The 15,353-nt window shown below is 38.7% G+C and overlaps 1 pseudogene; it reads left to right on the top strand.

The window, feature by feature from the left end:
* Positions 1 to 380: 380 nt before the first annotated feature.
* On the top strand, positions 381 to 2,446 carry LOC121166445 (annotated as a pseudogene).
* The last annotated feature ends 12,907 nt before the right edge of the window (positions 2,447 to 15,353 follow it).

The raw sequence follows: 15,353 nt of genomic DNA, 5'->3' as shown, positions 1-15,353 counted from the left end.
ACTGATATCCCCCATATTACTATAATAGTTAAATATATGTATATACATGCCTACCTATGTATCTATTGATTTTGTATTTTGCACGAACATTGCCTTATATCAGAAAATTATTTCCATCTAATTTAGAACACAAGCAGACATTCAATAAGTTTGTTGAAGGTCGAATTAGAAACTGGAGCTTCTGACTCCAAATCTTTCCCCCATTAAACTAAGATATCAAATATTATTTTCAATTAAGCCTTCTGGTATTATATATCTCCACAAAATATTGTTCATCTTTTAATATGCCTTCACCAATCATTTCCAACAAATTAGATGAATATGTTAGGGAATAGAAGAAACATGGATTACTAAAATTAATGTTGGTACTCAGCTAAGACATGCCCCACTATCACACAGCGATTTCCTGCAAGAATCACAGGGACAAAACCATAAAGAGTGAAAGCTGAGTTTTTCCCTGTTTTCTTTATGTGACAAAAACAGACTTGAAAAATGGAATGAGATTCATGGGTATCCAGGACACACCAGTTCCTGTGTGGTGACCATTTTACCTAGGATTCTCTTGACATCAGAGAGGAAGTTGATATGTGAAACAGACTGTAATTACAATGATATTTTCACTGCCTGAAGACAACGAGGGACAAGGTCTTTAAAACAAAGCAAAACAAAACAAAACCTCAGAAGAAAAAATTAGAAGAGCAGGAAGTCTACCTGAAAGCCAGCCCAGAAGAATAATTTGCATCACAAGTGACAAATCAAGAACATGGACAAAAGCATGCCACCTAAACATGCAGAATTGCTGAATTCACTTGCCTTGGTCACACCACCAGCTCCAAAAACAGAAAGCATACAAAATAATGTATTAACAACTCATAATCTAGTTAAACAAGATACTGAAAAAAGACTGGATCTCAGAAACATCTGTTAACCAAGATATTGATCTATGTAGTTTTCACATACTTTTGAGAATCTGAATTCTATAACTATTACTTTGATAACTTCAGATTCTGAACATATTCACCAGTCTTTGGAAACCCAAGAGCTTCTTGAAATAACAACCAATCCATCTTGCTAATCTAATCCTTACTAACCCTTACAAAATCCCTGGAAATTAAATCACAGGAAAATCTATTCTTGCTCAGTATAATTAACTGAACAGTTGAAGAATTAAACACAAATAATTTGTTATTGCTATTTTTGTGCCTACACATGATTCTAAACCTGCAATTAATTATTTTACACCTGCCCCAAAAGAAATCATAGAAATGGAAGACACAGACATGGAAGATTCCTTATGTAGCGACGCAGACTTTATGACAGAAGTTTTTTTTAATATATATATTTTTTATTATATTTTGACAATCTTTACCTAGTCAACCGGGGTAAAAAGGTTCAAGGGCTATAGGGAAGTGGGTAACACCATTGTTTCCATATTGTTTCCCTCTGGTATCCGAGGTGAAGGGGGACATTGAGGGAGAAGCTCCACCCAGTCTCTCATCCACCCCAGGTCCCTGATGTGGGGCATGCTCCGAGGGTCTTGCTCAAGTGGTTTCGATAGTTCACCATTCATGAATCGCTACCAATCTCACCACTCCAAGCACGATGAGGTCTCGAGGGATCCACTGATGTTCATAGTCCATCTTAGAGCCTCCATTTGCCCAGTTTTTCACTGCCGACATATAGCTGAGGTTGTTGATTGACTTGTTCTGTCTTTTCATGGTCAGGGCTCTGAGTCCGGCATTTCCACTGGGGAGATCCACAAAGAAATTTTGAGGTATTCCCAGTCCAGATTCCTGCGTGTTCTAGCAAGCAGAGGACCCAGCACAGTCCATTGCCCCGATCAGCTGGTGATTGTAATTGCTGTGTTGGTTCTGTTTTCAGCCCTGCCTTCCACTGGAACCAATGGGTGTGACATTCCAGCCTGATTCTGCCCTGCACACACTCGGCCCTCACACAAACCAGTGGGAGCTGCAGCCCAGTCTGAGCAACCCACAGCAACCCCAACCAGGCCCACCCTATACTCTGGCTTGCCAGTATGTATGGCAGACTAGTCCAGTCTGTCCCACATTCCCTTCTGCTCTCATACATGTCAACGGGTATTGTAACCTAATTCCATCCAGTCATCTCATCTATCCAGCCCTCACGGATGTTGTTGGGTGTCTGTCTAGTCACCCCAGCCCCCGTCCTAGTTCCCATGCCCTCCCGTGGGGGGGTGGTATGTCAGAAGTTTTACAAATTGAGCATTCTTACCACAGAAAAGATCTTTGGCAAAAGTTCTGTAAGCTACATTCAAAGGTAACTCTTCTTGAGCTACAAGGGCAACAAACTTTAGGAAGCTTTAAATTTTTAGAAGCTGTTACAGGCAGCTAAAACAAACTGGCTCTCTGAAGAACATGTCAAGATTATAGAAAACCATTTCACAACATATGAAGTCACCATGATATAAAGAGACTTAAAAGCTTTGACTCATTAAATATGCTCTTTAAAAATCAGAAATGATATGTAAAGTGAACTTTTTTCCTGTATAAAGTTCTCATATTGTTAAAGTTATGAAAGACCTATAATGTTACAAATGGTATTCTATTCTTGTAATAGTGCTTATTTTTTGAGAAAAAGTTGCTGAGCTGGACAAAAGTTTTGACTACTAGATGGTTACCTGAATTAAAGTTAACATATAATGAATAAATATAATAGTATAAATGAGAGAATAGTTCAAAATAGTAGGGAGGAGGAATTAGTCCCAATTCTACATTAGTATATGATGTGAGTGAATTTCTCAGTCCCTAGACTATCCCCTAACAGTCTGTTGAGAGTTGCTTCCCTCACTATCCTTAAAGACAGATAATGTAATCAGATAATACTATTTTAAAAGATAGTATGGAGAATTTCATAAGGTAAAAATATGTTTTGAAAGTAGGAGGTCTCTAAATAGCAAACACTAACCTAATTGTTTTCTAAATGTATGATTTTTTTTCTCTACTAGATTTCACTTGGTTTCTCCAAGCCAATAACATCAATTGGTATTGTAAACTGTTACTGATGCTATGTTATGGCTTTTAATTGGTCAGAACGATATTCTGCCAGCTCTGCCTTTAGACCAGAGATGGTCTCCCCAAGAAACTGTTGAATTGATCTGGACAATAAGATGCTGGACTCTATGCATGGCACATGCTTGCAATGAAAGAAACAAGATTGGATTTGAACTGTAATATTGCAATAAGGTGGAGTAATCCACCAAGGGGGGAGGGCACAGGAGCAATTGGGGGAACCTCAGAGCCTAAGAAACTATGTCATAAAATGAAACGAAATAGAACCAAAAAAAAAAAAAGAAGAAAGAAAGAAAGTTTATTACCTAATTTCAAAAAAGATTTGAAGTTCTTACTTCTAATGGGGAGAACAGAATTTTTTTTTTATTTCTTTTTTTTTTTAAAGATTTATTTTTATTATTTTTTTATTGGAAAGGCGGATATACAGAGAAGAGAGACAGAGAGGAAGATCTTCCGTCCGATGATTCACTCCCCAAGTGAGCGCAACGGGCCGATACTATGCCTATCCTAAGCCAGGAGCCTCTTGCGGGTCTCCCACGCGGGTGCAGGGTCCCAAAGCCTTGGGCCGTCCTTGACTGCTTTCCCAGGCCACAGGCAGGGAGCTGGAAGGGAAGCGGGGCTGCCGGGATTAGAACCGGCACCCATATGGGATCCCGGGCGTGCAAGGCGAGGACCTTAACCACTTGCGCCACCGCGCCGGGCCTGAGAACAGAATTTTTAACATAAGTTATGTGTGGATAATTAATAGAATTAATGCAGTGTTATTTGTTCAGTATTACCTTCTCACTTTGCCAACTTAAATAATACAGATGAAAGTAGCCAGGCCACAATAAAGTAGTGACATGTTATTTTAACAGTATATATAATAATTTTCTGTTTGTTTATACATTCCTTGGGAAGGTATCTCTGTATCTAGTGGTTCTTTAATCTTAATAAATTATAAGTATTTAAAAAATAAAAATAATACTATTTTACTATACTATATATAGTATTTTTATAATACTATAATACTCAGAGCACTGAGAAATACTATTCAACATATGGAGTAATGATTTTTATTGCCCTGATATTCCTTAGCCTGTTGGTAAAACTGGTAATGTTCATTTTTTCTTGGTCATATATCAAAAATTCATTTTTATTAAGGAAGAAACATTTTAAATACTTCTTAAATCTTTGTTGTGGCAATGAATTCATTCCAACATGCTTCCCCTCCTTTTGGTGGCATCTTTTCAAATCTTAACTCAGGTTCCTATTGTATTTGATCTAGTCATTGTCAAATGTATTTGATCTGCCAATGCAAATAGGACTGAGGCGAGTCTGTTGAGCACATAAGACATTTTTCCCCAATACATTTGACCAATTAAGTAGTAACGTACACTAGTACTATTTTGTTTCCTAGGCAACCTTTGAATACATTGTGTGCTTAAGATGTTGCTCCACTGTCTTGAAATTCATTTCTACAATTACTGTGACTACTTCTAGCCTGAACTAAGAAAGAAAATATACTTCCTGCATGAGTTCATTTTCCAGGAGCTGATGAAATTTTGCCGACTACAGAAGCATCTATTTTTAAGAAGCATCTATTTTATAGAAACATCTATCTAGCTTTAAAGAAGCTACTTCTTTAAAATTTTAGAATTAAATCCCACTAGAATCAGAATTTATATAGTTAGGAACTAACATTGTATTTGATCTCCTGTTAATGGAAAATGTTTTTGAAATATAAATACATTTATACAGTTGTTGCCACAGATCAGCAAAGAGCAGGTTAAGAAAACCGCTTTTGTGTTAAGTGAAGCTCATTTTTCTGCTATGCAAGTTACTACCAGTTGAATTTTTTTTCTTTTAGACCTTTTTGTCTCTCCAAGGAATGCCTCATAACAGACAAATTAAGACGAATATTTTTCCATTTAACTTCCCTCCATTCTTACATCTAAATTTTTACAGTGAGATTTGGATAGATTAGCTTTGACAGATTTTTTCAGCAGTTTAAATGCATATATATGTAAATATATATTCTGTATTCTATATATGTTATATATATTCCATGTGATAGAATATATGTAATTGGGCTCCATTAATAGAGGTTCTTAAGGGAAATTAACCGTTCCAATTCAATGAAACACTGTACTGGTAAATCCTAATTGACCTACATAGCTGTTGACAACCCAGGAAGGCAAATGGAGCACAAGCAATTGTGTAACCAAGCAACAATTACTCATAATTCTAAGGTTTTATTTTGAAAACCTTGTTTTAGTATGGAAGATAAGTGTTGAAAAAGTAAGCCTAGTGCAGTACAGTATTAAATTCCACAATTTAATTGTTAAGAAATAATCCTTTTTTACACTTAGCAATGTTCAGAACTTCAAATTATTATATGTATGTTTGGCAGCACATTATAAAATTAAATGAAGGCTAGAATCAAAAAAGAAATGGGGGCAATGCTGTGGCACAGTAGGTTAAACCACCATTTGAGATGTGAGCACTTCATACATACTTCAAGTCTCTCCTGGCTGTTCCACCTCTGATCCAGCTTTCAACTAATGTAACTGGTAAAACAATGGGTAGTGGCTCCTGTACCCAGATGTGCACACTTGGATGCAATTCCTGCCTCCTGCCATCAACCTGGCCCAGCTTCAACTATAGTGGCCTGTTGGAGGAATGAACCAGCTGTTGAGGATTAGTAATTGTGGATATTTGTCCCCGACCCAGACCATCAAATGTCCCAGGACCCCGAATCTCAGAAGTTTTTGGCAGACTGAGAATTAGGCAGGAAGCAAACTTTCTGCTTAGATTGTGGATCACCTTGCTGACACAGTGAGCCTGGGGAGGTGGGAGGCATCTTCACTAGCATTTCTTTAGCGATTATGGCCTGAATCTATCTAAGTACAAAGTTCTTGCAGCTTCTTTTCCTAGTTAGATTGGTTTACTGGTATTGGTTCCTGTAACTCATATTTACTTATCCTGTTGCCTGAGACCTGGTGATTGTTCCTCAGATCCCTTGGGATCTATCACTGGAGTAGGTTGTATGTTATTGCTTAGTTAACTAGTAACTTTTATCTACCTGTTTAGCCTACAAGAAAATTGGTATAAGTTGTCCCAGAAAGATTCAATAAAATGTGCACTGGTTCTTCTTGCCTTTGCATCCCATGTGTCCCAAATTTCCTCTCGGCGCAGATGTCACACCTTGAGTCCCTGACCACATTAGAGAGGCCCCTGACAACCAGCAGACACGGATTCATAATTTTTTTTTTTGCTTTCTTGCTCTCTTTTTCCTTCCTCCTCCCTCTCTTTCTCCATCATCCTCTCTGTGACACCAACTCTTGAATAAAATAAAAATCTGAAAAATGATGAACTGATGGATAAATCAATAAAGTAACAGATCAAAGTGGTGAGTTGCCGATTTGGAATGAGAGCTGTCACAACACAGTGACAATTTGTATAAGGTTTGGCAGGACAAAGGCAGCAAAGCTAAAAAGCCCTAATGTGACTCTGCTACTCAGCTTTGTCACTTCATAACTTTTCCAAGTAAAAGGAAAGTTTTAACAAGAGAAAATTTATAATTATGAGATATATTTTTCTATAATGCAAGTACATTTTGAAGGATCACCATGGGATACATGCTAGTAATTATAAAACATGAACAGCCTCCAAAAAGTTTGTGGAAAATGTGAATGAATTGTATGTTAATTAAAAATGCATGAATTTAAATAATTTTTACATTAAAAGAAACATTTTCATGAATTTTTTGTAAGATCTTAGTTTTGTGAAAATCTTGGAGATCAAATATGTTAACTTGGCCTTGGGGTGTGCCTCAGTCATAAATTATCCCTAGAGTCTGTTTCAATTGTATTTTTCTGATAATTGAATCAGAAAGAAACTTAAGTGTATTAAGTACTGGATAGACAGTAATATCAAATCATATTAATAATTTTTGTATTCAAAACAAAATTTTTTTATTTTTTTAAATTTATTTTTTTATTATTATTTTTTTTATTGGAAAGGCGGATATACAGAGAGGAGAGACAGAGAGGAAGATCTTCCGTCCAATGATTCACTCCCCAAGTGAGCGCAATGGGTCGATACTATGCCGATCCGAAGCCAGGAGCCTCTTCCGGGTCTCCCACGCGGGTGCAGGGTCCCAAAGCTTTGGGCCGTCCTCGACTGCTTTCCCAGGCCACAGGCAGGGAGCTGGAAGGGAAGCGGGGCTGCCGGGATTAGAACCGGCGCCCATATGGGATCCCGGGCGTGCAAGGCGAGGACCTTTAACCACTTGCGCCGCCGCGCCGGGCCCAAAACAAAATTTATTATATGCTAAATGCTATGAAATAATGTGTATGTATTATTTCTTTTTAATTTTTTTTTCACACAAAATTGCGGTGTGATTTCTTGCAACATGACTAGTATGGAAGAGGCCCTAAGATATCAGCGTTGAGACTTGAATGAGATCCTATATTGTTTTCTCAGGATAACAGAAACACACATAAGTGAGGCTAACTTCCAAGTAAAGAATTCTGTCTTGACTTAGAATTCTCCTAACAAGCATGTGGTTTCTGATGTTACTGGATAAGAAGGCTATATCTCCCCAGTTCCTGAGAAAAGTTCGTAAAACTTTTATTGATATTTGCAATGTTTAAAATTTGGCTGATAGGGCCCGGCGAGGTGGTGCAAGTGGTTAAGGTCCTCGCCTTGCACACCCGGGATCCCATATGGGCACCGGTTCTATCCCGGCAGCCCTACTTCCCTTCCCTTCCAGCTCCCTGCCTGTGGCCCGGGAAAGCAGTCGAGGACGGCCCAAAGCTTTGGGACCCTGCACCCACGTGGGAGACCCTGAAGAGTCTCCTGGCTTCGGATAGGCATAGCATCAGCCTTTGCGCTCACTTGGGGAGTGAATCATTGGACGGAAGATCTTCCTCTCTGTCTCTCCTCTTTGTATATCTGCCTTTCCAATAAAAAAAAATAATAAAAATAAATCTTTAAAAAAAAAAGAAGATAATGTCAATACCGGAAAATATTGATTGCTATGTTTCCTCAGTACACGCTGTATATACAGAATGAAACATCACTCTGGTGTCTATAAATACATATGATTCTTATTAGCAAAAAAAATTATAAAAAGATTATTTGTAGAATATTGTTGTCATTTCAAATGTATATTAGACTAATCTGTGCTTTAGTGAGGCTGAGTTCCATGGCCTCAGACAAAAGTTGTCATAGGGTGAATAATGGAACAGGAACTCAACTATGCATGGGAACCAATCAGATGTCTAGGAGTGCAACAGAAATCTATGTCAGCATAGATAACTGGTTGTGCAATTATGAACTCATGAAATGGTCAAACCAAAACTCGTTTCCTATAACTTCTATCCAGTGTTGCAAATGTCTTTTTTGTTGTTGTTGCTGCTGTTTCTGTATGAAAATTTCAGAATGTCTATGGCTTTCCTGATGACATTTGAGCAACAAATAGTTATTTAGACTTATGAAACCACAAACACTGTCTTGATTCAGAAGTCAAGGGCCAGCTTCAAACTAAGAGTTAACCAACCCACAAACATCATGACAATTTCTCCTTCCTAGTGTCGCCTTGATCAGTTTTACAGAGGCTCACTGGGAGCAGAAGTCTTACCCATGTCCTACCCTGACCTTCTTGACCTCCTGTTGTTCTTTTTTTTTATTTATTTATTGCTGCTTACATTGTATTATGTAGTACAGTTTTATAGGCGCTGGGGATTCCCCCCACCCCTCCCATACCCCTCCCCCCATGGTGGATTCCTCCACCTTGTTGCATAACCATAGTTCAAGTGTTTGCCTTGATTTAACCTGTAATTTTTGTTTGGTTGTTTGTTATTTTTTGAACCTGTCATTGATACTGTCTCAACCCAGATGTTTCGAAGAATGGAACTTGCATTATTTTTAACATATTGTTTACCCAATACTATGTCAATTAATTCCATAATGTTGTATATTGACACTGAGGCCTTGTTGGGGCTTTTAACTGACTGGATCTTTACTCTGTTCTTTATTTTGTAGCCACATCCACCCTTCACTATATTTAAGCAAAGAGAGAGAAAAAAATAAAGAGATGGTGGTACCAAAAATGTGCTTCCTGCAACCTAGATTTGGGAAAGGGATGCCTTTCAGGTCTATGATATTTTGGGCATGCCCAAGTTTCCCTGCTGATTAGCTTAGCTTCAGTTTCTTTGTTGTGAGAGGTTATTCGCAGTTTTACTGGACAGACTCTAACCTGTAATCATCTATCCTCTTCTGATTGAGCTCTTTCCTCTCCAAAAGACTGAAGAGGCCCTCTTACATGTGCTCACTGCTTGCTTAGAGTTAAGCATTCATTTATTCTATTCTTTTACACACGGCAATGGAGGTCATTCCTCAAACACCTGAAATTATCATTTTTGTCACCAGCCCATATTCTCTACAATCTTGGGGTTCCCTGGGGACCTGACTTCGGGATACACATAAAACATTCTCAGTTGTGGCTGTGAAGACCACTCAGCAGTCTTCAACTGAGAAAAGAACTTTTACTTCTATCACTCTTTGGGTATGATGAAGATACACATTCAGTTACTGGCTGCTCTCTCTAAATTCTCATTGTTCTCAGTGCTCATGTTCTGTAACTCTGTTCAGAACACCAAATGAGAGAATATAGAACCATTGCCATTCTCGGGAACATGGGGTTAGGTTTGTGAATCTCTCACCAAAATATTTTCATCAATCCATCAAAACATAATTTTGTTTTATGCATGTTTGTATTTTGAAAGACACCTTAGGGAACCAATACTGTTTTGTTATCAACAAATGAATTTATGATTAATAGCACTGCAGCTTGTCCTGAATGAAGCTTATCTAATACATGTGACTTCCATATAAGGTAAACCATAGCCTTCTTTTACTTAGCACAATAGATGTCATGATAGCATTATGCTTTGGAGTGTTTTAACAGTGAAATCACCAGCAAAAGGCAGGAAATTATGAAAATACATCCCTAAACTTTGAAAATGGCCCTTGCTTACAATATGAACTAAAACAAGAAGGCAGAATATCACCTGTTCAATCCTAGCTGCCAAGATGCACATAAAATGACTTTTTCATTTTTATACTGTTCTGTGCATGTCCTATATAAAGGTGCAGTAAGAATTAATTTGGGAGTTTGAGGTTACAAAAATTTTAGAGAATATCCAAATTTTAAAACAAATATTTTCAATCATATCTTAACAATAAGCTATCACCTATTTTTTAAAAAAAGATCATTTATTTGAAAGGAAGAGTTACCAAGAGAAAGAGAGAGAGAGACAGAGAGAGATATTCTGTCTGCAGGTTCTCTCCATAAATGGCCAGAAAAAATATGGATGGACTAAGTTGAATCCAGAAGCCTAGAATCCCATGGAGGTTTCCCAAGTAGTTGACAGTGGCCCAAGTATTTGCTTTCCCAAAACCATTAGCAGGAAGCATGCCTGAAAGTGGAGCAGCTGGTATGTGGGTATGGACGAGTCATGGCTGAGCTGAAACATCCAACAGTAAGAACCAATTTGGGCTGAAGGCCAGTTAGGAAAAGCCACTGTTCCTGCTAGGACAGGAGGTGAACTGAGTAGGGCTCACTCATGGACCCACTGGTATGTGTGAAATCTGGCATTGGGAGAGGTTCTGATGGAGGAGCATAGGCAACTCCTCTGGCAGCACACAGACCCAGCAGGTAAGCACAAGAAGCATGATAGGAAATAGCCCAGAACAGGTCATGGAAAGTTTCCCACTGACATACATTTAGCATGGGTCAGGGGCAGACCAGGCTGAATCAGTTCACATAATCCACTGGCAAATTCGAGCATCAGGAAAAGAGTGTGGGTTGAGCCGGGTTCGGTTGTGACAAAAATCAGTGCACATTACGGAATGCCAAGATGTGGTTACCTGTACCAAATGTGACTGCAGCGCCCAACAGCACATGCAAGAACCAGGAAGGGAGCAGGTGGAGCCAGCAGGGATAATATGGGGGATTCCCTTGCTGGGCCACTACTTCCACTGGAGAGCATGAGCTGGGATGAGGGCAGACCAGACTAAGCAGGGCTATAACACATGTGGGCCTCATTTGGACTAGATCGAGGAAAAGCCAGGCTGGGCTGATTGTTCCTACTTGTGCAAGCTACAATTAGATGGGTGAGGGTTGTTTGGACTTAGCCGCAGCATCAGCTGGCAGAAGCTGGCACTGGGGGCTAATGTTGTCAAGTTAAACAACAGAGCCACCGGGACAGTGCATGATCTGGGAGTAGAAGTGGCCTGGGAGGGAAATAGTGGGCTCCTCCCTCTTGGGTTCCCACTCCCATGGGAGGGCATGAAAACTAGGACAGCGGCTGGAGTGGCTAGACAGAAAGGCACCCACTGACATGTGTGTGGGCTGGATAGTCAGGCTGGTTGGGTTGAAAGCTTCAATGCCCATTGACATGTATGAGAGCAGAAGGGAATGTGGGACAGACTGGACTAGTGTGCTACACAGACTGGCAAACCAGGGTAGGAGGCGGGCCTGGTTGGGGTTATTGTGGGTTGCTCTCACCAGGCTGCAGCTCCCACTGGTTTATGTGAAGGCCGAGTATATGCTAGGCAGAACCAGGCTGGACTGCAACACCCGTTGGTTCCAGTGGTAGGCAGGGCTGAAAACAGAACCAACACAGCAATTACAACCACCAGCTGATCGGGGCAATGGACCGTGCTGGGTCCTGTGCTTGCTTGTACATACAAGAATCTGGTCTGGCAACACCTCAGACAGTTTCTTTGTGGATCTCCCCAGTCGAGATGCCGGACTCAGAACCCTAACCATGAAAAGACAGGACAGATCAAGTCGATCAACCACTTCAGCTATATGTTGGCAGTGAAATACTGGGCAAATGGAGACTCTATGATGGACTATGTCAACCAGTGGATCCTTCAATGACCTCATCGTGCTTGGAGTGGTGAGATTGGCAGCAATTCATAAATGGTGAACTATTGAAACCACTTGAGCGAGACCCTCGGAGCATGCCCCACATCAGGGACCTGGGGTGAGTGAGAGACTGGGACTGGATGGGGCTTCTCCCTTAAAATCCTCCTTTACCTCAGATATATGAAGGAAACAATATGGAAATAATTGTCTTACTCATTTTCCTGTAGCCCTTGCACCTTTTTACCCTAATTAACTATGTAAAGATTGTCAAAAGTACTTTAAAAAATGGAAAAAGTTAAAAAAAAAAAAAGAAAGTGGAGCAGCTGGAAGTTGAACTGGAATTCATATGGGACAACAGTGTTGTAGGCAGTGACTTAACTCATAGTACCACAATGTTGTTCCCCTACTTTGTTTTATTTACACATTCTTGATCTGGCCTTGTTATCCAGACCTGGGAATGAGGTCTTGGGGCCATACACTTTATAAATTTGTCTGTGTTGTTTAGGAGCTGGAATTTGCCATCTGCTGTCTCTCAAAGCTTCACTGATATGTGGATCTGAATATTGTTAGACACATACTTAAGAGTGTACCAGTCAGGGTTTATCTTTTCAAGGAACAGAAACTAAAGATGAATTTATTAAAACCATATTGGTGCTTGCTTGAGGCAGCACATGCACCAACACTGGGAGAAGACAGAGAAAACAAACATGGACTCTGTGTAATAACACATATATTTGTGAAATACTCCATACTTTTCCATTTTTTATTTAAAGATAATTTTCCTGTGCCCTATACTAAATACCTGACAATAAATTCAATTCCATGTTAAAAAAATAAATACTGAATTTGTCAATGTGCCTATCTATATAAAAATAAACCACTGAATGCTATCATTTTGTGTTTAGTATTTCCTTTTCAAACATATGATTTCTAGCAGTACAACTGGTACCCATTGGAACTAATTACTGTACACTGAATGTCATTTTATATTCTGTTAATGATGAAATATCTAGGTCATATGCAGTATGCATTTAAGAAAATAATAAATCACATATATTTTTAAAAGTTGAAAAAATACAGAATCTAGGAGAAGGTTGAAGGACCTGGGTTACAAAACAGGCAGGAGCAAGGAAGTCTGGGCTACAGCCAGGAACAGAGAGTAAACGGGACTACCAACAAACCAGTACTCCTGCTCATGGTTTATTATTTCTGGATCTAACAGAACCACTTGCTCCCAAACTGGATTCTCCTTTTGCCTCAGTAGCTCACAAAATAATGTCCAGAACAGGTACCTCTGACAAACTGATCTGAGATCATAAATTTTGTGTCCTCCATATACAAGTGGCTATAAAACAAGAACTTGGCATTTACAGTTTCTGGAGAAGGAGGAAGGCTCTGTCTTCTTCCAAGACTCATAAAGTGAGACATTTATGATATGTAGGAATGTTTGCATGTTTGGTGTCCAGAAAAACAATGAACAAAATTCATGTTTATAGACTTTGATGACTGGCAGAATTTAAAGAGGAAGAGTGTCAAAGTCATCTTTTAACCGTCAGACATGCCTATAGAGGATTCAGGAAGATTCTCTTACAGTCTCTGCTTGCATTTTCAAATGATGGATAAGTAGCCAAACTTTTTGACTGCATGTATTACTCTTTTATAATTAATATCCATAAGATTTTTCTTATAATTTCTGGTTTGTGGTGATGCTGGATTTTAAAAATCTTTTACTCCATAGTTTTTACCTTGATGCACTGTGCTTTCCAAAAGTTCTAACTTGATGTGGTTCTCAGACTGAGTATACTATTCTCCACAGGGTTTGGCAAACTTGGAAATTATTTGTTTTTTATTATTCATGATGCAGTTCCATAAGATCAGGGATTCCCCTTCCATGCTCCTCAATTTCCCTGTCCCTCTTCAGCCCCCATATCATTCCAACAATATAGTCCTTCAACAACAATCATAAGACCAATATTCTGCTATTTAGTGTATCATGGTATTGTAGGAACAGACAATGATAGTTATCTAGTATCCTATTGTCAAGGTGTATTTAACAGTGTCATTGGGAGTCCTTCTTTACTCAGGAATAGTGATACAATATATATTCACCTCCTGCTATGCTAGTCTCCATTATGCAGTTCATCTATGAGAATATATGTATAAACATGATGTATAAATAAACGTGTTTTGTATTCTGCATGAAGATTTCCTTATATCAGAGAGAACACATCATATTTGTCCTTCTGGAATTGGCTTATTTCCCTGTACATAATAGTTTCTAACTAGGATCATTTTGTTGCAAATGGTAGAACTTCATTCTTTCAATTACTGAATAGTATTCCACAGAGTAGATGTACACAGTTTCTTCAGTCATTCCTCTCCTGATAGGTATCTGGATTGTTTCCATGTCTTCATTGTTGTGGATTGTGTTTTTAAAAATACAGGGTTGCAAGTCATTTTCCACATGCAGGCTTCTCTTCCTTTGGCTACATTCCAGGTGTGGTATAGCTGGGTCATATTGTAGATCCATTTTCAGTTGTCTTAGCACTTTAAAAACTGATTTCTTTAGCAGTTGCTTTAGCCTACATTCCCATCAACAATGGAGTAGGTACTTTTCTCCCCACATAAATGCCAGCACATTTTGTTACTAGATTTCTGAATGTAGGCCAGTCTCACTAGAATTAAGTGGAACCTGAATGTGATTTTTATTTGTATTTCCCCAATAATTAGAGAGGCTGGGCATTTTTTTCATATGCCTATCAGCCACTTGAATTTCTGTAATAATACCAGCCTGTTCTGATTACCAAAGCCCTACACTATATCTTGAGATCTATCATCCTCCAGCTTTAATTTTATTCTTCAGGATAGCTTTGACTATTCATAGTTTCTTGTGTTTTCAGATGAATTTTTGTATCAACTTTTTTTATTCTAAGAAGAATGCTGTTGGGATTTTGATTGGGATCATACAGAATCTGTATTTTACTTTTGATAATATGGACATTTTGATTATGTTAATTCTACCTATCCTGGAATTTTGCAATTTTCTCCATCTTTTAATGTCCTCTCCTATTTCTTCTTTTTTAAAAAAATTTTGTAACATTCATCATAGAGTCATTCCACATCTTTGATTAAGTTTATGTCAAGGTACTTAAGATTCTTCTCTATTTTAAAGGGAACCATGCTGTATTGTTATAATATAGGATAAACTAGGGTGAGGGAATGAGGAGGGGAGCACAGAGTGGAAGAGGAAATCTCTGAGCCTAAGAAACTGTAACACAAATTAAAAAAAAGGGGGGGAGAGAAAGGGGGCTGAGGGATTCTGCTTAAAAGTCATTTTTTTACCATAGAATTATTTGCATATACTAGGGCCAACAGTTTATGTT

This window comes from Ochotona curzoniae, unplaced genomic scaffold, assembly GCF_017591425.1.
Source record: "Ochotona curzoniae isolate NIBS_2020 unplaced genomic scaffold, NIBS_Ocur_1.0 contig_1071, whole genome shotgun sequence".
NCBI classification, from domain to species: domain Eukaryota; kingdom Metazoa; phylum Chordata; class Mammalia; order Lagomorpha; family Ochotonidae; genus Ochotona; species Ochotona curzoniae.
Note: the sequence above shows the minus strand (reverse complement) of the source record. Positions and strands in the feature narration are given on the sequence as shown.